General features: G+C 37.4%; 1 protein-coding gene and 1 long non-coding RNA gene across 2 annotated transcripts in view; both read right to left on the reverse strand.

The window, feature by feature from the left end:
• Nucleotides 1–23,335, reverse strand: part of LOC123316425 (dynein axonemal heavy chain 3) — a 2,043,583-nt gene that overhangs the window by 2,007,526 nt on the left and 12,722 nt on the right. The gene's annotated exons all lie outside the window — the stretch shown is intronic.
• LOC123316434 lies at nt 6,236–6,747 on the reverse strand. The gene is made up of 2 exons (XR_006538071.1): nt 6,355–6,747; nt 6,236–6,285 (listed from the first exon to the last, which is right to left on the reverse strand). It is a non-coding gene; the product is annotated as an uncharacterized LOC123316434 (long non-coding RNA).

The following is a 23,335-nucleotide window of genomic DNA, read 5'->3' on the forward strand; positions in this document are numbered from 1 at the left end:
GTGTGGTATCCCATCACATTAAACTCTACTAAAACTTTATCTCATACTGTTGCTTTACTCATTGTTGGATGTTGAACATTGTTATGCTTATTATCAAAAAAATATATCGTGGGCAAACAATCAAAACCCACTAAATCCCTTTTTTTTTTGTAAAATGCCATTTTATCACCTGTAAAAGATTTTTAACTCCAAAACCATCTTTCCAAGCAATCTATAACCTTCATAATTTACATCAAGCCCTCAATAGTCTAACATTCAACAGTAAAAACCTATCAAGTCCACTTAGGGGTATTCTCAGAATGCAATGGGTTATGATTGTATGCTCACGATATATAGATAGATGTAATCAATCAATCAATCAATGATCGAAGTAACATTTCATTTATGTCAACATTACACATTAAGCATGGATTTCACAAAACTCCCATTGTCCGATCAACAATATGACAGTCCCTCGGTTTCCTAAACCAAATCACTGTTACTTTTGCATTTCTGAATATTTGGAAGGAGTATCAATTGAGAATCATTGAATGGAGGTGTATATAGATCATAATTGGATGCCAGAATGATATTCTGAATGCTCATGACTGAATTATCAATTGCAAAGAAATTGACGTTTATATGTCAAGCAAGCTTTGATTCCCAGATCAAGCTTTGTGAAACCGGGGATAAGGCTTACATTAATTGTGAATGAGCTGTAAACAGTGAATTATTGATTTGAGACTGTAGGCTTCACAGTTTCATTTTTTCCGAGTACATTCTTGATATATCATTTCATATTTCATGTATTTTCAAGTGAAATAGAAATTTTTCATATCTCTTTTCTTTCATTTCACAAATCCTATCACTATTTCAATATTATAATATCTTTGAAAATGGAGATTTAGCAGAGTGGGAATGGGATTGAAGAGCAACAGAGAGCAAATTTTTCTTGGGATGTGCCAGAATTATTTTTTCTTCAGAGTTATGGGTGTATAATAATAATGAGGAAAATTTTTCTTGATTGAAATGTTCATTAAGGTTTCATAAAAAAACTATGCTATAATGAGTTTTAATAATAGAAAACAGTGTGTAATTGTAACATTAAGATACGAAAAAGAAGAAATTAAGAATAATACAAATAATTATCAGATACAAACAAATAAATTGTATGATGACTGTAAGTTTCAATTTTTACAATGGCTTGGACCAGGACCGTCAAAGCTTCGGCGGGCCTTGGTACATAAAGAAATTACAGGCCCCCCGTTGGTTTTAGGTGTTAGCATTGTATAAAATACAGGCCGATTCTTCCGAATCGGCTCGGTTTAAAATATTCAGTAAGGGCGATCCTACGGGAGGGGGGATAAAGAGGGTAATTACCCCTCCAGAGCCCACAACGATTTCGATTTCATTTATGAAAAAACTGAGAAAAAACAATATTATATAATGAAATGAAAAGAAGAGATTCCTTGTACAATTTTAAGAGAAAAATATGCCAGCTCTGGACACTTGCAAATCATGTATTCAGCTGTTTCTGCTTCTGATCGACAGAGACTACAAATCTCATCTCCTGACTCACCCATACGGTGCAAATGATATTTGTACCGACAGTGCCCTGTCAGCAGTCCCACCATCACCCGAGGCTCAGCTCGTGACAACTTTAGCAGTTTTCTGGTGTAGATCGGTGAAATCATCATGAATTTCTTTGACTGAGTAAGTCCAGGAGTGTTTCTCCAGAGGGTTAGTCTGTTGTTCAACTCCCATTGTTGGATCCCATTTGTATTGGTACTTTCCGAGCCCACAGAAAGGCTAAGGTCCAACAGGATGCTCTTTTTGCAAGTTCATCGGCTTTCTCGTTTCCTTCAACAACACTATATAGTGCCCTGGGTACCCATATATAGTAGAGTCACTTTGTTGTCTCTGGCCAGTTGCTTTATGGTATTACGGCACTCCCATGTCAACAGAGATCTCTCTGGCAGTGTGATTCCAGGGACCTCGGCGTGGCCTGGCTGTCCTTGGTGATATAGATATGCGCACCTTTGAAGTTCATTTTAAGACACTCCTGAGCGCATACGTAAACAGCCAATGTCTAGGTCAGACATGGGCAAACTTTTCGAGGGGAGGGCCAGATAAAATGAAAAATTACCAATTCACTATCACCTCTGCTGTGGAGTCTGGTCATGGACGATCTTCTGGAGAGGCTAACGGCAGGTGGCTTTTATAGCCCTGGCATACGCCGATGACATAGTGGTGACTGTGAGAGGCAAGCTTTTTTTTTTCTTGGTGTAGCAGGAGGAAAATCTGCAAAACAGACGAATACATCCTCTCCTGAGGGGGAACAGTGTGGGGATTTTCACTCTCTGAGCTCGAGACCCACTAAAAACCCTTAACTGCTTCTTCATAGGTTTCGGGCATTTTGCCTATTAACCAGTTGACTCTTATGGTTTCTGGACTCTCACACGATCATAGTCGTGTTGATAGTTGTATGCTGCCTATAGCTTTTATAGGCTAAGCTCTTCTTTCGTTACATTTAAATCCTGAACTGATCTCTCGGTCTTCGGTGGTAGGTTTTTGACCTTCAAGCTTCTTCCGTTGGATCGTAGTCGACTAATCTTCGTAGTTCCTCATTTGGATGTTGTTTGGCTTTGTCGAATATCCTTTCCGCCTTTCTCTTCATAAATTCAGTAACTGGTTCCTATTCCACGATTTGTTTGTTCCTAACAAACTAGGGTACGTACGTACCCTAGTATCATCGCCATTCTAAGGAGTTTATTCTCAGTGGCCTGTATTCTCTTGATGTGGGTCTTGGCTGCGAAGCCCCATGCCACCGATCCATATGTTAGTTGTGGTCGCGCAATAGTTTTAAACATCGTCAACTTGATGTTCTTATTCATATGACTTCTTCTGCCTATGAGTGGATAAAGTTTACTCATTGCGTCTTTCGTTTTATCGACAGCACATTTGATGTGGTTTTTCCATGTGAGTCCTTTGTCAAGCGTCACTCCTAGGTATGTTGCTTCATTTTTCCATTTTCATTTTCCAACCTCTTCTCCATCAACTTCAAGGTTTTCTTCCATCCACAATCTTCTCTTTTGCAGTGATATTGCTTGAGTCTTTCTTCCATTGATTTGGATTTTCCATTTGATGCACCATTTGAGTATTTCATCTATGCATGGCTTCCTGAAGTCTCCGTTGTATGATCTCTGGGCGTCGATGTCTGAACGCTATTCCTGTGTCATCTGCATACAAGGTGAGCATATTTCTAGCATTTTTCGGGATATCATAAACGTATATTACGTAAAGCAGAGGTCCAAGTACCGATCCTTGAGGCACACCCGCTTCCAATTGTCTGGTTTAAGAGGTTGCTCCATCTATCTTCACATAAAAGTTTCTATTCCTCAAATAGTTACTTATAATCTTGCATAGCTTGGTCGAATATCCTGCTTCTTTCATCTTGTAGATTAGGCCTTCGTGCCATACTCTATCAAAAGCTCTCTCGATATCCATCAGAACTAATCCTGTGGCCTGTTTGGTCTGCATTCCTTCGGTGACGTATTCTATGAGCCGTAGTAATTGGAGTTCAGTCGAATGTTCTCGTCGAAATCCAAATTGTTCGGGTGGAATTATCTTCAACATTTCTGTTTTCTCATTCAGCCTTTTGGCGATAACCCTCTCGACGATTTTTCGTAGTGCTGATAGTAGGCTGATTGGTCTATAATTTTGAGGAAATTTCCGTTCCTTTCCAGGCTTATTGAAAACTATCAATAGGCATTGGCATTGGCGAATATGGACCTAAATGATGGATAATGGAGTGTCTTAAAATGAACTTCAAAGGTGCGCATATCTATATCGCCAAGGACAGCCAGGCCACGCCGAGGTCCCTAAAATCACACTGCCAGAGATCTCTGCTGACATGGGAGTGCCGTAATACCATAAAGCAACTGGCCAGAGACAACAAAGTGACTCTACTATATATGCATGGGTACCCAGGGCACTATATAGTGTTGTTGAAGGAAACGAGAAAGCCGATGAACTTGCAAAAAGAGCATCCTGCTGGACCTTAGCCTTTCTGTGGGCTCGGAAAGTACCAATACAAATGGGATCCAACAATGGGAGTTGAACAACAGACTAACCCTCTGGAGAAAACACTCCTGGACTTACTCAGTCAAAGAAATTCATGATGATTTCACCGATCTACACCAGAAAACTGCTAAAGTTGTCACGAGCTGAGCCTCGGGTGATGGTGGGACTGCTGACAGGGCACTGTCGGTACAAATATCATTTGCACCGTATGGGTGAGTCAGGAGATGAGATTTGTAGTCTCTGTCGATCAGAAGCAGAAACAGCTGAATACATGATTTGCAAGTGTCCAGAGCTGGCATATTTTTCTCTTAAAATTGTACAAGGAATCTCTTCTTTTCATTTTATTATATAATATTGTTTTTTCTCAGTTTTTTCATAAATGAAATCGAAATCGTTGTGGGCTCTGGAGGGGTAATTACCCTCTTTATCCCCCCTCCCGTAGGATCGCCCTTACTGAATATTTTAAACCGAGCCGATTCGGAAGAATCGGCCTGTATTTTATACAATGCTAACACCTAAAACCAACGGGGGGCCTGTAATTTCTTTATGTACCAAGGCCCGCCGAAGCTTTGACGGTCCTGGTCCAAGCCATTGTAAAAATTGAAACTTACAGTCATCATACAATTTATTTGTTTGTATCTGATAATTATTTGTATTATTCTTAATTTCTTCTTTTTCGTATCTTAATGTTACAATTACACACTGTTTTCTATTATTAAAACTCATTATAGCATAGTTTTTTTATGAAACCTTAATGAACATTTCAATCAAGAAAAATTTTCCTCATTATTATTATACACCCATAACTCTGAAGAAAAAATAATTCTGGCACATCCCAAGAAAAATTTGCTCTCTGTTGCTCTTCAATCCCATTCCCACTCTGCTAAATCTCCATTTTCAAAGATATTATAATATTGAAATAGTGATAGGATTTGTGAAATGAAAGAAAAGAGATATGAAAAATTTCTATTTCACTTGAAAATACATGAAATATGAAATGATATATCAAGAATGTACTCGGAAAAAATGAAACTGTGAAGCCTACAGTCTCAAATCAATAATTCACTGTTTACAGCTCATTCACAATTAATGTAAGCCTTATCCCCGGTTTCACAAAGCTTGATCTGGGAATCAAAGCTTGCTTGACATATAAACGTCAATTTCTTTGCAATTGATAATTCAGTCATGAGCATTCAGAATATCATTCTGGCATCCAATTATGATCTATATACACCTCCATTCAATGATTCTCAATTGATACTCCTTCCAAATATTCAGAAATGCAAAAGTAACAGTGATTTGGTTTAGGAAACCGAGGGACTGTCATATTGTTGATCGGACAATGGGAGTTTTGTGAAATCCATGCTTAATGTGTAATGTTGACATAAATGAAATGTTACTTCGATCATTGATTGATTGATTGATTACATCTATCTATATATCGTGAGCATACAATCATAACCCATTGCATTCTGAGAATACCCCTAAGTGGACTTGATAGGTTTTTACTATTGAATGTTAGAATATTGAGGGCTTGATGTAAATTATGAAGGTTATAGATTGCTTGGAAAGATGGTTTTGGAGTTAAAAATCTTTTACAGGTGATAAAATGGCATTTTACAAAAAAAAAAAGGGATTTAGTGGGTTTTGATTGTTTGCCCACGATATATTTTTTTGATAATAAGCATAACAATGTTCAACATCCAACAATGAGTAAAGCAACAGTATGAGATAAAGTTTTAGTAGAGTTTAATGTGACGGGACACCACACAATTTGGTGTATGATAAAAGAGCTCCAGTAAAAGACCCTTTCTCCCTAGCAGTGAATTGTACGAATAATAACTTTTCACAAAATAAGCTGAAATATTTTATATTAAAAGGCATCTTGCGGGCCAAAATTGATTCTTCCATCAGTATTCATATATTATCTTCTTTGGGAAATCATATTTGAGGAGAATGTTATAACGTTTTCATACATTGTCTCTTGTAATCCATATAATTTATTCAATTCAAGAAAATTCTGCATTTTCTTGAGGGATTGAAAGTGATAAGTATCGGGAACTCGAGATTGCAGACTCTCACTGACCACTTCAAAAACAGATACTCATTCTACTACTCAATAAAATGTATTGGTTTAAATCACATTTGATTATCATTTAAAATTTTTATTTTGTTATTTGAGAATGCTCCAGATTTTTGAGTATTTCGATCATCTAATATTACCTAAAAAAATATATATATAACTGAATAGAATGGTACCTACTTGTTCTGTACAATTCATTCGATACCTACTTTTATTTTTGGAAAATGGAAAGTTTGATGTACCCAAAAGAAGAACTCTTAATGCATGTAATCATCAGATTGCTTTCAAAGTATCAATATCAATGGTCTCATTTAATTAGTGTAATAAGTCGAATAAAAATCAGAAAGTTTCCGGCTCCGACTGTAACGGTTATGTAAATATAAACAAACAGGTTAGGTTATCTATGGTCAGCTGTCAGCTGTACAAAATTTAAAATTAAATCCCCATATTTGTTCCAACTTGTACAATCATATCAAAAATCTGTGCCTAACTTCTGTCAAACTTCATAAATGGTTAGACAAAGATGACAGACAATTGTCCTTTGGTCAGTCGGCCAATCAGGAGGTAGTGGGCGGTATTTTCTGGCGAGTGATCCTTCGGGGCAATACCAAAGAGTAACCAACAAGAGGATGCACTCTGTCATTTTGGCCGGTTGGGTTTCAATGACCTTGAGGGAATACTCATAATTCGATATTCGAACTATTTTGAAAGAAGTCGCATTATTTTCATAAACGGAAATTGATTCGTTTCCGACAGGATACGAAAACGAAAGCCGATATCTGCCGATATTCGTTCGGTTCGCAACTCGCAATTTGATTGGACGCCCAGATTCTCCATTTGACTGCGGATGATTCTGTTCGCAGTATTCTGGCGCGTATCGTGTCCCCACTCCAAGGTTAAAATTCCATGAGTCAGATTTCGCCTTGTAAATTGACAGAGTGAAACCTCTTGTTGGTTACTCTTTGGCAATACATTTTCTGGGCACTGATCTTTCGATTCAAAGAGTTTTCGGGCGACCGATCCCTACTCGGCAGACCGATACTTCCGTTTGAAGCTGCTGGTGGGAGGACGACAGAGATGGATCAAAATCCCGGCCAATATCTAGCGCCTACTTTAGTTTTTTTTTTATTTTTTATTTTGTTTTGTTGGTGCCGAATTAAAGTTAATTTGAAGACTGCCTGTACTTGTTTTTGTAGACCTTTGACCCGTGTGCTTCCAGATATTCAATATGGGAGATGCCAACATTTTGGTGCTGCAGGAGGAGGTGGAATTGGAGGAAGACGTTGCACCGCCGGTTCCGGACCCCCAAGGGAAGGCCCCGGTTTACCTACCGGTAGCGAAGTACCCGTTGTGCTGGCGCTGCGGATACCCGGACCACGACCGGCGAACCTGCAGAAGAACCTCATTAATATTCTGCTCCAGGTGCGGACTGGTGGGAACCAGGTCCAGGGATTGTGGATGCCCGAAGGGAGCCACCGAAAGGCCCAGGAAAAAGGACATGGGAGTGCAGTGCGAATTAATCCGTGTGACCGCATCCGGGGCTCCAGCCTGGTCACCCGGAAAGTGACCGTTCTTTTGTTTTCTTTTTTTTCTTATTGTGATTTTAAAATAAATTTTATTTTGTGGTAGAGAATATAAAAAAGTTTTTTTTTTTTAGCCGAAGAAGGAGGGGGATGTAACAAAGCAAATTTTCAATTAGTTTTGTTTCCGAATTATTCATTTTCATATTTCCGTAACGTGAATTGATTAAGTCGACCGGTTTCAGGCCGCGCGGACCCATGTGTTCCCGGATCGCGATGTCTTCAACGTGAGGTCAAGGGGGGATATCGTATGCCGAATTTGTTTGATTGCGCATTTGACAATTGTATAAAAAAGGGCCGTGCCGGGTATAAATTCGAGCGATTTCTTAAATTCAGTCAATGAAGCCAGAGTGTTCCATCAACCGTCCGAGAAGTATACCAGATAGTAAGTACATTCAAGGGTTACACATGGGCAAGGTCTCAGGTATGATTATTTTAATTACTCTTTTGGTTAATTTGCCGGTTCATTTATTTTCCCACATACCCTTCTTTCCGCCGTGGAGTTGTGTAGTAGCTTCAAATGGCCTGCACTACCCCATGGACTCTCCCAGTATGCGTAGGTGTGTACGCTAGCTTCAAATGGCGCGTACATGCTTCCGTGTCATCCTTCCACCGTACCGCCCGGGTCCTGGAGGCCATGCATTAGCTTGAAACGGCCTGCATGTCTCCTGGTATCCTAAAAGTACAGGGGTGTACGATGTTAGCTTCAAACGGCCCATCCTACACTCTTGTCAGGTACGTTCCGCCGTCTCTAACTCAGCCCACCCTTACCGTACCGCCTGAGTTCCTAGAGGTGATGCATTAGCTTCAAACGGCCTGCATCTCTCTTGGGATTCCGAGTGTGCGGGAGTGTACGATGTTAGCTTCAAACGGCCCATCCTACACACCTGCCAGGTATGTTCCTTTGTTACCCTTTTTTACCCCGCCTTTCCCTAACCGTACCGCCCGAGTTCTTGGAGATTATGCATTAGCTTCAAACGGCCTGCATCGCTCCTGGAATTCCGAGTGTACAGAGGTGTACGATGTTAGCTTCAAACGGCCCATCCTACACAACTGTCCGGTATGATCCCCTTCGAACTAGGCCACCCACCGGGGTTACGGGGGTGGGTACAGCCCCCGTGATTTCGGAACACCTTGGATTCCGAGGGCACCCTTGCGGGTGTGTTCGTCGTCCTTGTTCCGTGGTTTAGTTTTTCCCTCGGTTCACCAACCGGCAAACCGCCGTCCGTCTTAACACCAGTCTCGCTTATAATAACCGACTTTGCCCATGTTACTACCCGCCGCTTGTACGCAACGTAGAGTTAACTTGTACTGTTTTCACTTACGCTCTTGCTTCATTCTAACTCCGACCGCTTCATCCCGCATTTTTACTTTGCTCACTCATCACGCTTCGACATTAAAAGCACGTTACATCCCGCTTCTGCTTCTGCACCGCTTATTCACCCTATACCCTGTACGACATCATTATGTATATAGAAGATATTGAATAGAAGTTTCATGGTTATTGTGTGTTTTATTTTTCTCCCGAATAGAGTTTATAAGATATTTCAGAGATAGGGGACTGTCCGAACTTCATGAACATCTGACCCCTGGACATAACTTTCTCTGACTGTAGCTCCTGGTCACCTGTAGGATACCGCCTACAGGTTCCGAGTGTCCTCAACACTTTAAACTAGAGGTGGCGCCCGAGGTTTCTATCTTCGGAGAAGAAGACGGCAACAGATGGAGACAGGAGGTCGTCACAAACATCATACTATATTCTTTCAAGTTTTCCATCAAATAACATTTCAATAAACATTTAATAACGTTTATAGGATTCGGAAACGCAAGCATACAGCGCTACTAAGATGTCTAAAACACTGGTGTGTCACTTTTTGCAAGCATCAACATTTCAGAAAATCGGGGATATGGGATCAGTTTCGTGGCAGCGCCACCATGTCATTTGTTCGTTCTATCCTTGTTCTACCAAAGGAAGTCCAATGATACTCTCTCGTTTTATTTTGTTTTGCGTATGTCGATCAACGAGTTCAAAATATGAACTTGAACTGGTGCATTTTGTCAGCTGTTAAGGAATATTTGTGCTTTACAGTTCAATTTTCGTTGTAAAAACAAATCTGTCAATATTTCAATACTATCGAATAAGGGTTCGAATGTGGATTTACTATTCTTCTTCAAGTTAATTTCCGTTTGACAACTTGAATTCGTGAGGGGGGGTTATTCAATATGATTATAATGAAACACAGTTGGTTGGTCAAATATCCAATATATTCAGTTGACGGAAAGGAAATTTTCACTATATCTACTCAGGAAGAATATTTGAAGTAACAGACTCAGATTCATGTATTTCGGATTCTCAATACATGCTCACAATTCACATTACGTATTTCCAATACAGTTTCTCCGAAATATTGCTGAAGTTTCCATAAAACTTAGCTATATCGGGCACGAATGTTCGTTCATCTGATATGGTTCTGCTTCAAATTCCAACAACACCAAATTCTTAGCTGTAGCTCTTGATTGTCCATATGGAAAAATGAACTTACTGAACATGTTGAATAAATGAATGTTCTACACCCCTTTCTCGAAACTAATACATTTTCAACACCAATAATGGCTTATAAATAAAACATGTACGTCGTAGGAAATTATTTTCAAATATCAAATGACAATGCTCTGTCAGATTCTAAACAGCGCTACCTACAGTGGAAAAAACGAAACTGATCCCATATCCCCACGAAATTAAAAACAAAATCGAATCAGTGAAAACACCAGAGTTTAAGACATCTTAAGCGCTACGTACAAAACTAAAGTCGGCCCACAAAGTTGGCCAATCTGCTGCGTTGTCAGATTGTATTCCAGGCTTTCTCTTTAGACGGCTGTGGTTTTAGTTTAAACTTCTTCGATGGCATCGAAGGGATTTTCCTTCTAACCATATATTCCCCCCTTTATTAGAAATACATCAGGTAATTTTGATGCTGGCTTCTCCTCGTCCTCCTATTCAATATAAATATATTTTATTTCATTGAAGTCCGATCATGTCCTACATGCGTTTGCAGATGCCAACGAATACCAAATCACTTCCTCGGGTAAGTATCTACAAGAATTTCTATATATCGTGTAACAGAAGGAATCTTGGTCCTCCCAGTTCACATCCATTGAGAGAAAATATTTCTTCTCGAAAATAACGACACGAGAATATATTTTTATGAAGCCACTGCTTTTTCGGGTATATTCGGAAACTGACTGCTACATTTTGGCTGCTAGCTTCACGCCGGTTCTCAATAAAGCATTCAATGCAAGAAAAAATATACCACTTTGTTCTATTCTCATCTGTTAATCTTCACATTGTTTAAAAACATAAGTAGATTCTAGATTATATCTTCTCTAATTCTCTTCCCATGAATCTTTTCATTTGAAATATTTCATATAGGTAACCCCTCTTTCGGATTTACTTCCTACCTGAAGGAGCAATCTATTCTGATCTGATATCATCTTTGTCAACATTCTGCCAAGAATTTGGTGTACTGAACTTTATCATGAAATGAATTAGAAACATTGACTACGTTCGGCCAGTAAACACCGGTACAGAGCGAGTAGCACTAGAGTTTTATCACAGATCAGCTAGGGCTAATGGAGCCTATACAAATTGGCAATTTTTGAATGAACGAATGACAAATGTCAACCACAAAAATCATGGGAAAAATTTGAATTTGAATGCAATTTGTTCGAAAATGTATATGAATAGATAATTCTTAGTGTGGATTAAACGGAAATTCTACAGTTTTATGAATAATTTGTTTATAAGCTGTTTTTTTATGGTTTGTCTCGTTTCATAACCCTACTTCTACACAAACTCCTTTCGCGCCCCACCTTGGGAGCTGGGGCTCATAGAGTTGATTCCGAAAACTCTACTCCGTCTAGAACGAACGACAACTATTGACACTTTTTGTTCTGAAACTGCGTGCCCGAACGACTCGGAACAAAAAGTGCTGATAGAGTCTTTTGGCCGAACGCACCTAAGATTTGAAGATATCTATGTCATGATTACCGGGATTCAAAAACCGTATACTAACAGCGGTTTTCATAAAACTTTGATTGTCCGATCAACGATTTGACAGTTACTCGAATTCTAAAACGAAATCACTGAAACATTTTAATTTCTGAATATATCGAAGAAGTAGCAATTGATAATAATTGAATGGACGTAGGAACATCTCGATTTGATGCGAGAATGATAATGTGAATGATCATGACTGAACTATCGATTAAAAACAAATTGACGTCTATTCGTCAATCAAGCGTTGATTTCCTGGTCAAGCTTTATGAAACCCGGGCTAAGACTACGTTCGGCCAGTAAACACCGGTACTGAGCGAAGAAGTAGAGTTTTATCACAGATCAGCTAGGGCTAATGGAGTCTGTACAAAGTGGCAATTTTTGAATGAACGAACGACAAATGTCAACCACAAAAATCATGGGAAAAATTTGAATTTGAATGCAATTTGTTCGAAAATGTATATGAATAGATAATTCTTAGTGTGGATTAAACGGAAATTCTACAGTTTTATGAATAATTTGTTTATAAGCTGTTTTTTTATGGTTTGTCTCGTTTCATAATCCTACTTCTACACAAACTCCTTTCGCGCCCCACCTTGGGAGCTGGGGCTCATAGAGTTGATTCCGAAAACTCTACTCCGTCTAGAACGAACGACAACTATTGACACTTTTTGTTCTGAAGCTGCGTGCACGAACGACTCGGAACAAAAAGTGCTGATAGAGTCTACTGGCCGAACGCACCTTAAAGCGTAATTGATCTCAAAAACATACATAGTTTCAACGTCAAACTAGGAAGACAGGTCAATGTCAGGAGGAAAGACCCTTATTTTCTCGAAATATTGTTGAAATTTGTTACGAAATACATTTCTCTTCAATTATTTACAGGAAAACAATGAATATACGGCACAGTACATTGAAATATGGAGAAAAAAACGGAAATCTGTTTGTAAGACAGAAAAAATCGTACGATTCGGTGATCCACTACGTTTACATTCGTAGTATGGAGAGTAAAGAGAAGGATAGCGATCGCCGTACTAAAAATGTCAAAGATTATAGAGTGAAAAGATGGGAAACGAGGCGATTTGAGCGCCATCTGTGTGTCAAGCGTATATTTAAGACTCTGGGACTGGTTAAAATATTAATTTGAGTGTCATTTGCAGAAATGTATGAAATTTTGTAAGATTTTCCATTTCCATTTTTCATTTTGATCAAGGAGGTTTTGAAAGTTTTGATTCTCGTACCGCTTTTTGTTTATCTATCTCGTTCTATTTGCTGATTCTTGAATTTTTTTGTCTTATTTCTTGGTGAAAACACCAAAATATTGTTCGGAAATTATTAAATGGTAAAGAACTGTGGATCAAATAATAAAATGGATATTCCGAGATTAAATTTTTCACTCAACAAAGGAAAATGGAAGCGTTAGTATTAAAACTCGTAACATGTGAATCGGTCATTCATTGATTCTAATTTTCAATGCTCCGAAGTGGATAAAATTGTCAGGGCTTGAAGACAATAACTCTGGCAATTACTTCAGCAAACACTATACTAACTACACCATGTGCAGTGAACATTTTACTGCAGGTCAATTGAAAACTGTTCATCCACGTAAATTGGTGTATGCAAAAAGCATCCCTTGCATGAACGGCCTATTAAGGGGAAATTATGATCTTTATAGGTCCATTCAATGATTCTCAATTACTTTTCCTTAAATATATTCAAAAATGCAGAGGTTTTATTGATTTTGATTTGGGAACCGAGTGACTGTCAAATTGTTGTTTTGAAATGAATAGGAATATTGACGAGATATACATATATGCTTATAAAATTTTGGGCATTGGGCAACGAAATTCTTTCTCGGGATCTCAGCGTACCAGATAATTATTTGCATGAGAATAAAGGTTTTGATGACGATCGTATGAATGATATTTTTCCAGTTGGAAGATTGTAGTGCGATACTCACAGCCTGTATATCGTCAGTGACTATGTTTGTAAGCAAGTACCGGTATATAACTCTAGCAGACTAGTCGATTCAGATCAGAATTGAGATTTTTTTATATCATTGTACTAATCAAACGGTAGAATAATAAACTGTGACCGGTTAGTGTTATCTCTTCCACCCTACACCCACTGAACGTCACTACATGGCGATCCTGCCAGCTGCTTTGAGAACTTGACACCGTAAAAGAGAAAATGGGGAGCAGCAAATCAAAGCAGTCCGAAGTTTCTAGTTCAGGTGTGTTAACTCAAATTTTATTGTGGATGAACAAGATATAAAGATGCCCAACGACATTCGACCTATTATGTACTGTATAACTGGTTCCGTTTGTGCGATCTTGATGATGAAAATAATGAAGAGAAACAGGAGAGGTATGAAGAAGGACATATCTAGAAGCATGGTGTCGAGAGCCGCACCAGAGGTTTAGCATCCCAACAAAGAAGGAAGAAGAGAGAAGGAAAAAGAAATCCGAAATTTCTGATAGACAATTAGGTACAAGTTCCGTGATCCGTAATGAGGTATGTGGAAAAACTTCCGTGCTGACTAAAAACTTAATCATAATTAGTGCTTCAATAGAAAACAATAGTTAGGTAATATGTTTCGTGTCTCGTTAGAATTAAATCAATTTCATTTCTATTTCTCAATAACCCATAAGTGAGCATTTTTGCAACAATTCGGTGTATCGTTCTGTATGTTTACTACTTGGAATGAGGCCAAACTGTGCTTCGAAAATATTCATGCTTCCGTAGTGAAGGAATCAAAAAGGGTTTTGAAAAAAGATATTCCCAAATCTATTGCTGTTAGGGAGGAAGTACAAAATAATTTAATTTTGAATTGTAATGAATTCACTTCAAATCTTGTTGTTCATTGGCATGATTTTGATGCGGATCAAATAAATATTCTAAAAAATATTTTCTCGAAACTAAGCTTAGAACATAGAATATCAGGAAGGAGCTTTTTCGAATAAACGTGACTGGAATTGTGCGACGGAAACGGCCATATTGGTCTTCCAAATTCTGATTTGAAAAGTGGCAGACTTGGAAGAAAAATGATTCTGTTATCTGTGGCCAAATGAACAAAGTGATGTTTCAACTTAATTTTGGTAATTTGAATTCTTGTAATTTGCTGGAAATAAGGATTTTGGATATTTTAGCTGATGCAGCCACTCTGCATCGGAAGTCCTAGCTTGCTAGGCTGCTGAATATTGTTGCCCTGTTTGGATTAATAGTGCTCATGTGCAGAAAATTGATGCACAACTGAATCTTTCCATGAGAACCATAACTGGAACTATTAGATCTTCACCTATTCAATGGTTACCAGTTCTTTCAAACATTTTACCGCCTCATATTCGTAGAAAGACTGCGGTTATGAATTCCTGGAAAAAATTCCAATCCTATCCAGACTCGTTCCCAATTCCATCCTATATTCCCGAAAATACCATTCCAAGACTGAAGTCGCGTAAACCTTTATGGTCCAACTCTTTTCTTAATTCGAATATAAGGGACAAAGACCTTTGGCAGTCTGAATGGAATAGGTGCACTATTTTCAACAAAGAATTAGTAACTGATCCTTCGAATAGAGTTCCTGGTTTTGATCTTCCCAGGAAAATATGGTGTATTCTGAATCGTATAAGAACAGGTCACGGACGTTGCGATAGCATGCTTTTCAGGTGGAATTCAGTTGAAAGCCCTAGTTGTGAATGCGGGGAACCAGAAGAAACCATAAATCATCTAGTTAATCATTGTCCAATTTATAAATTTCAGGATGGTTTTAGAGTTATACATTCAGTTTCCGAATCTTTTTTGAATTGGGTTGTCAATTTTAGGTCAATCTGACATATTGAATGTAATTTTATTATTTTACGTTTTTCTGCTTTTGTTTTCTCTTTATTTCAGATAAAAGTTTCTGGTATCTTGGAGAAAACTTTCTGGATTTTCCTTTTTGTTGGAGAAAGAATCAATTTTTGCAGTGCGAGATGCCCTTCAATATGGAATATTTCAGCTTATTTCGTGAACAATTACAATCCACTACACTCACGGGGAGAAAGGGTTTTTTTACTGAGGTTTTTCCCTAAGCTCTTGTATCATACACCAATTTGTATGGTACCCCGTTACGCTAACCTCTGCTAAAACTGTATCTCATACACATGCTATAATTATTGTTTGCTGTTCAAGATTGTAATGCTCTATATCAAAAGCTATATATATATATATATATATATATATATATATATATATATATATATATATATATATATATATATATATATATATATATATGTATATATATATATATATATATATAACAACATAACAAAGTTATCCCATGACAATAACCCTCCATGGGCGTAGGTGTTGTTAAGTCATAGACCTTAATACCATTAAGTATATAGCCAAGTATAAGAATTTCCGCTTTGATTATCCATTTGAACGAGCGTGAAAAAGCTTCTGACTTTACGTCAGTGCTTTCCTAATTTTTTTGATTAATCAGAATCAACTGACTATTGAAGTTAGTTTTTTGGAAACTTCATTGTCCTACGCCACTGTTGAAACGGAAATATATGTCGGCCATATTTCTCCTCTATTCCGGTCAAATTGAAATCAGCAATATGCTCCTTCCTGTTATTCTATATTCTAAGAAGCTAAGAGATAGAGTAGTCAGATCATTTCAGGTTTTAGGAGTAGACATTAAAGTTCCTAGTTCATGCACTAAACAAATTGATAAAAATATTAGAGAACTAGAGTTTTTAGATGACTCTGATGAAGATATTCATAAAAAAGACGTGCAAAATTTAGAAAACATGGCAATGACAAAATCTGAATTTTTTAATTTCGCAAGCAAGATTTTATCTTCAGAATTTGACGGGTCTCCTGATAGATTGAAATCATTTCTTGATGCACTATCATAATTACAATTGGATTCGAACGGAAATGAAGATAATGCGGTTGCTTATGTAAAAACGAGATTGATCGGAAAGGCTAGAGATCTCATAACAGATCAAGATTCCTATTGACATAATTAATAATTTGAAGACCGGAATCAAAACTGAAGGCTCTCAGTTGATAGAAGCTCAGTTATTTGCAAGCAGACAAAATGGTAGAGATGTATCTAAATTCACTGCTGAAATGGATTCCTTGAGTAGTCGATTGAAACGAGCTCATATCAATGAAGGCGTTCCAGTTGAAGTCACTGAAAAATTCGCCGCCACTAATAATGTTGTAAAAGCTTTGATAAAAAATTCGAACTCAGATGGGGTAAAAATAATAATGGAGGCTAGTTCTTTTGCGACTTGTAACGATACACTTGCAAAATTTGTGAATATCAGCTCTGAAATGCCTACCACTCCTATTTTTTACTCCAGAAATCAAACTTCCGGTAATAGACCCAGAGGAAGAGGTTATCACAGATTTCAAAATTATGTCCGAAATTCTCTTCAGAACACTTCTCGAAATTTCCCAAACTTCAATCAAAATCGTGGGAGAAACTCGGAAAGCAGAGGATCTCATAATTACCGGTTTAGCAGAGGGTCGAACCATCAGAATAATAGAAACGTGAGAATGAACGAGTCTAATATTGAAAACAATTCGGAGAACCATTCATCCTCCCAGGCGGGTCCTCTGGGGCAGGTATAAAGGTGTACAATATGGACCTTTCACTTTCGAATTTTGTGGAAGTGACCACTGAATTGAGTGGAAATGATAGAATTTTGTTACTTATTGACACTGGAGCAGATATTTCTTTATTCAAACCAACTAAGGTTAGCCCTTCACAAATAGTAGATTGGTCTAAAACGTGCAAAATTCGAGGTGTAACAGAGGAATGCACATCTTCTATTGCAACCAAGAACACATTAATTTATTTCAGAAATTTCGCATTTTCACATACGTTTCACATAGTTCCATAAACATTTCCAATTCCAGTAGATGGTATTATAGGCCGCGATTTCATTACAAATTACACGACTCTACAAAAAATTTTTCTTTCTTTATCCTAACGTTTATACTAGGATTTTCCGGTTAATTATGCACAAAAACGAAAAGAATATACCTTTTTTTGGTATAAAGTTTGCTTTTGTGATAGGTATAGTATTAATACTCATTCTTCATTTTTTTTATAATTTTTAATAATTCAAAAACCGGGCGATGAGAGTGGGGTGTTTACCCTTAGAAATTGTCACTAGTGGGCACTCGAGTCATAAACAACGATAAGGTGTTGTTTACAAGCCCAGAAAAGTCAAGAAAGTGTAAATACGATGCTGATGCATTTTGTTTTATATGCGGTCAATTTATTATAATTCGTGACGTGAAATACGAATTAAAGACATTTCACGTTCTCTCTGAAGCCTATGAAGCATATTTTGACTTTCCTGTTTGGAATCAAGACAAGCTATAGGCTCTACATGTTGCTTGTAGTTATTGTAAATGATATCGCTGAATCAGTCTCCTAAACACAAAAGCAAACTTTTTCATGCCATATATTTTTTTCTTCTAATTAGGATCTAAACTATCGAAATTTTATGCTTTGCAGACAAAGTCAAATTTGGTGTTGACCCGTGTTATCAGTGTATATTAGATAATGAAAATTGGACTATGACTCTAAGATGAAAAGTCAAAGAATATGTGTTCCTATCAGAAATAGTTAAGACGATCGTTCCTTAGTAATTCCCAGTCGTTGCGAAGTCAATCGTTACATCAATAAATTTGAATCACTGAAGAATGACGCTGTCGTTTTGAATGACGAAATTGCTCCCGGAGTCTTTGTAGCTGGTTATATTATTTCAAGTTCTAACTCAATCGTAAGAATTGTAAACACTAACTTCCAAAATGTGAAAGTGAACAAAACGCGATATATAAATGAATATTTTATTTTCACTTCTTCAATCAATACAGGTACCAATAGAAACGAATCTCTACTGAATATTTCAGACAATAACATTCCCGAATTTGCGAAAAACGAAGTTCTGAATTTGTACTTAAAGTTTTCTGATATTTTTTTCGAAGACGGACAAAATCACTACGAATAATTTATGTGAACAGAAATTGAATATAACCGATCGAAATCCCGTATATGTTAAAAATTATAGGACTCCACACTCACAAAAGGCAGAAATAAACGCACAAGTCAAGAAAATGTTAGAAAACTATATCATCGAGCCCTCAAATGGCATTTATAACTCGCCGGTTATTTTAGTCCATCGAAAGTCATCTTCTGACCAGAAGAAATACCGTCTAGTAATCGATTATCGCCTAGTTAATAAAAAACTCATACCAGATAAATTTCCACTGAGTAGAATAGATGATATATTGGATCAACCCGGAAGAGCGAAGTATTTTTCGGTAGTTGACTTGATTTCTAGTTTTCATCAAGTAGGACTGCATGAAGATTCGAGAGATATCACAAGTTTGAAGTAACCTATCTAGGTCACAAAATTACAGACAAAGGCATTCTACCAGATGAGTCGAACTACGAAACTATAAACAAATACCCAGTGCCCACAAAAGCTGATGAAGTTAAACGGTTCTTTGCATTTTTCAATTATTATCGTCGCTTCATTCCGAATTTTGCAGAAATAACTTCTCCTTCGAATGAATCAACTCGAAGAAATTGTGTATTCCTCTGGTCAGACGAGTGTCAAAAGTCATTTGAATATCTTAAACAGTCATTAATTTCTCTAAGAATTTTGCAATATCCTGATTTCTTACAAAAGATGCGTCAAATCGCGCATGCGCTGCTGTCCTGTCGCAAAATTTTGATGAAGGCGAACTGCCCATATCCTTCGCTTCGCGTTCATTCACAAAAGGTGAATCGAATAAATCAACCATTGAAAAAGAATTGACTGCGATACATTGAGGAATCCAATACTTTAAACCTTAGGTACTTGTACGGTAATAAATTTCTAGTCAAGTCAGATCATCGCCCTTTAGCATATTTATTTTCTCTCAAAGATCCATCTTCGAAACCGTCTCGATCTCCAGTCTTACGATTTCGAAATTCAGTTTTTGTCCGGGAAAGAAAACGTTGTAGCCGACGCATTATCCCGTATATGCATCAAAGATCTCGCAGAAATATCAGACAATTCTGCCAAAATTTTTGCTACTACACGTTCAATGACACGAAAAATTCCATGTGAAAGTAAACAGAAATCTCCCGTGGATGAGATTAAAATAACGGAACCGAAAATGTATGAGAGTTTAGATATTTTAAGTTCATTAAAAATTCCTGCACTAATGTTTCAAGTTAAGCAAAAATATCTTAGGATTATTTTTGAAAGGAAACATAAAATCAGTGCTGAAAAAGTAATACCGATTATCAACGCCAATATTTCTCTAAAGAATGTGTTGTCTGAGCTCGAAAAATCTGCTGATAATCACGGAACTACAAGATTAAAATTGAGAAAAAATGATGAGATATTTGAAGTGTGTACACAAAATGAGTTGAAAAAAATTTGTCAGAGAATATTGCGCAAAATAAGTATAATTCTCGTAGAGGTTCCAAAAATTGTTAGGAATAAGAGTGAAAAACAGGATTTAATTGAAACATTCAACGAAAATCCTCTTTCGGGAGGACATAGTGGTCAAAAAAGATTATTGAAAAAACTCCGATTGTATAGGTGAAAAGGTATGTCACGTGACGTAGCGAATTTTATTAAGTCTTGCGCGTTGTGTCAGTGTAACAAGAAAAAAGTCAAACACAACGAGCCGATGATCATAACTCCAACTTCTCAATCCCCATTTGATATTACCGCTATCGATATTATTGGTCCGTTTCTAAAATCGAATCAAGGTAACTCTTATGCTGTTACCATTCAGTGCGAATTATCCAAGTACATAGTAATCGTTCCCATTGAAAATAAAGAAGCTCGAACTGTAGCAAAAGCCATTTTCGAAAATTTCATTCTGTTAAACGGAAATATGAAAGAAATTCGTACAGATTTAGGTACTGAATATAGAAATCAAATTTCTGAAGAATTGACCAAATTACTAAAAATTCAACATAAAACTTCAACCCCATACCACAGTCAGAAAATAGGCGCCTGCGTATATCAATGAATTCAAAACAGATTGGGATGAGTGGATTAAATATTACTGTTTTTGTTATAACGTGTTATAACAAAAACAATAACACCAAGTTCATATCACAATTACGTTCCGTACGAACTCGTTTTCGGTAGGAAAATTAAAGATAAACGAAAAATAGATTATGATAAAAAGGCATGTCAAATTGATCTGAAACAAGGTGATCTGATTATGATTACTAATGAAAATAGATCGAAATTAGATCCTTGGTACAATGGCCCTTTCAAAGTGGTAAGCACAGATAAGGTAAATTGTACCATAGAAAACGGTAAAGGACAATTGCTTACCTTGCATAAAAATCGTGTACAACGTTTCTAGAAGTGAAGTGACTCAATCAAAGAATTCGATTTTGCAAGTGAGAGTTTATATTGAGTTATGTTTGTTAAATTAGTTAATATAAGATAGGTTTTTAAATTTAGTAATATAGTTGTTAAGTTCGCACCATTGCTGATCTATTTGCGCAATTGTTCGTTATAGTACCTCAGGCTTGGCTGTTTATTTAACTATGTATTTACCCTTCTTTTTCTTCTTCCCCTTGCTTTCCATGAATAGTTTGATGAAATAATGAATTGTACTGGTTTTGTTTTTTGAAAAGAAATTTTATATAATTTATAGCTGGGAAGCTCATTACATCTGTTTCCTTCTCTCTGAAGTCTCATCATCAAAGGCCTAGATGATGATCCTTCTCGGCGAATGAGAGGTGTAGTGCGATACTCACAGCCTGTATATCATCGGTGACTATGTTTGTAAGCAAGTACCGATATATAACTCTAGCAGACTAGTCGATCCCGTGTGGGGATTTGCTGGTTACCTCCATCGGGTGCGTCCCCATTGGAATTGGGGAAAGCTCGTTGGGTGTATCACATTAATGTGGTGGACTCAAAGGGTAGTGAGGAAATAAAATACTCACCGTGAAAAAAAAAACAGCCTGGTCCTCCAGGTTGGGGGTTGAGGCATTGGACTGGTTCTTCAATACTCATAAAAATCTTTAAAATACCAAAAAGCCTAAACACGGCCTCGGAGCATTGGATGGATTATCAGGCGCACGGACTAAGCATGGAAAAAGGACAATGAGATTGGCAACATAGAATGTACAAGGCATAAATAAGAAGATCGACCTCATCGCATCTGATCTGGATAAATTAAAGCTGGATATAGTGGCCCTAACCGAAACTAAGAAGAAAGGATTCGGTACTGAAACCGTCGGAGAGTACATACATATATATACTGGAGTCCCAAAAGATAAAAGAGCGGCCAGAGGAGTATCTGTGCTGATACACAAAAATCTGAAAAATAAAATCAGCAACTGGGAACCAATAGATCAAAATATACTCAAAGTTAATATAAGATTATTTGGATACAACATAGTGATAATTGCGGCATATGCTCCTTCTGACGATGCGAAAGTAGATGCAAAACAAGAGTTCTTTGGAAAAATCGAGGATATCCTGGTGCAAATTGGAAGCACCCGGGAAGTCATTCTACTCGGCGACTTCAACAGCAGAACGGGATCTCTGACAAACAGTAAGATAGTGGGACCGTTTGGCGAGGACACAGTGAATGATAATGGCCAACGACTCATCCATCTATGTGATACCCATGATTTGAGGATAAATAACGAATTCTACAAACACAAAAATATTCATAGATATACTTGGACCCAGAATGTACGCAATTTACGATCAATAATCGATTACATAATTGGCAAACAATCGTCGGCTTTAAGATGGAACGACGTAAGAATTCTTAGGGGAGTTACATGTGGATCAGACCATTATCTTGTGAGAGCTAAAGTGATGCTTCCCTTCAGGAGGTTCTTCACCAACGCCGGTGAAACTTGTGATTTGGAGGAGCATAAATTACCCAGATACAACCTAATGAGCTTATCGGATGAAAGTACTAGACGACTATATCAACAACGATTAGATGAAAAATTGATAGAGCCAGATAATCATACGTATATGGAGGTCTACGATAATATTGTGGCTAGCCTTCATGAGGCTGCGAAAGAGGCGATAGGCACGGAGAGGAAAAAAGCTAGTAACAAACTATGGTGGAGCGAAGAAATTGAGATCATGGTTGAACTTAATAAACGACAATATCTGAAGTGGCTGAATACGAAGAGGAAGACCGCCAAACCTACAATCAAACCAAAAATGCCCTAAGAAAAATGATAAAAATTGAGAAGAACAACATCTGGGACAAAAAATGTCAAGATATCAATACCTACATCGGTGGAAGGAAATGCTCGGAGATATGGGGTTTCTTGAAATCTTTGAAGAGTCAGGGTAAATCGGGAGCACATATAGAGATTATCGGTCCAACAGAATGGGAAGAACACTAAAAAAACTTATTACAAGAATCCAGAACACAATATTTGGATAATTACGCAATTCATGGTGTGAATATAAAGGGAGAGGAGGTGAAGATTGAAGTCAGCACTTTAGAGAAGGCAGTAAAAAGCCTTAAAAGCAACAAATCCAG

Source organism: Coccinella septempunctata, chromosome 7 (assembly GCF_907165205.1).
Source record: "Coccinella septempunctata chromosome 7, icCocSept1.1, whole genome shotgun sequence".
Classification (NCBI taxonomy): Eukaryota; Metazoa; Arthropoda; class Insecta; order Coleoptera; family Coccinellidae; genus Coccinella; species Coccinella septempunctata.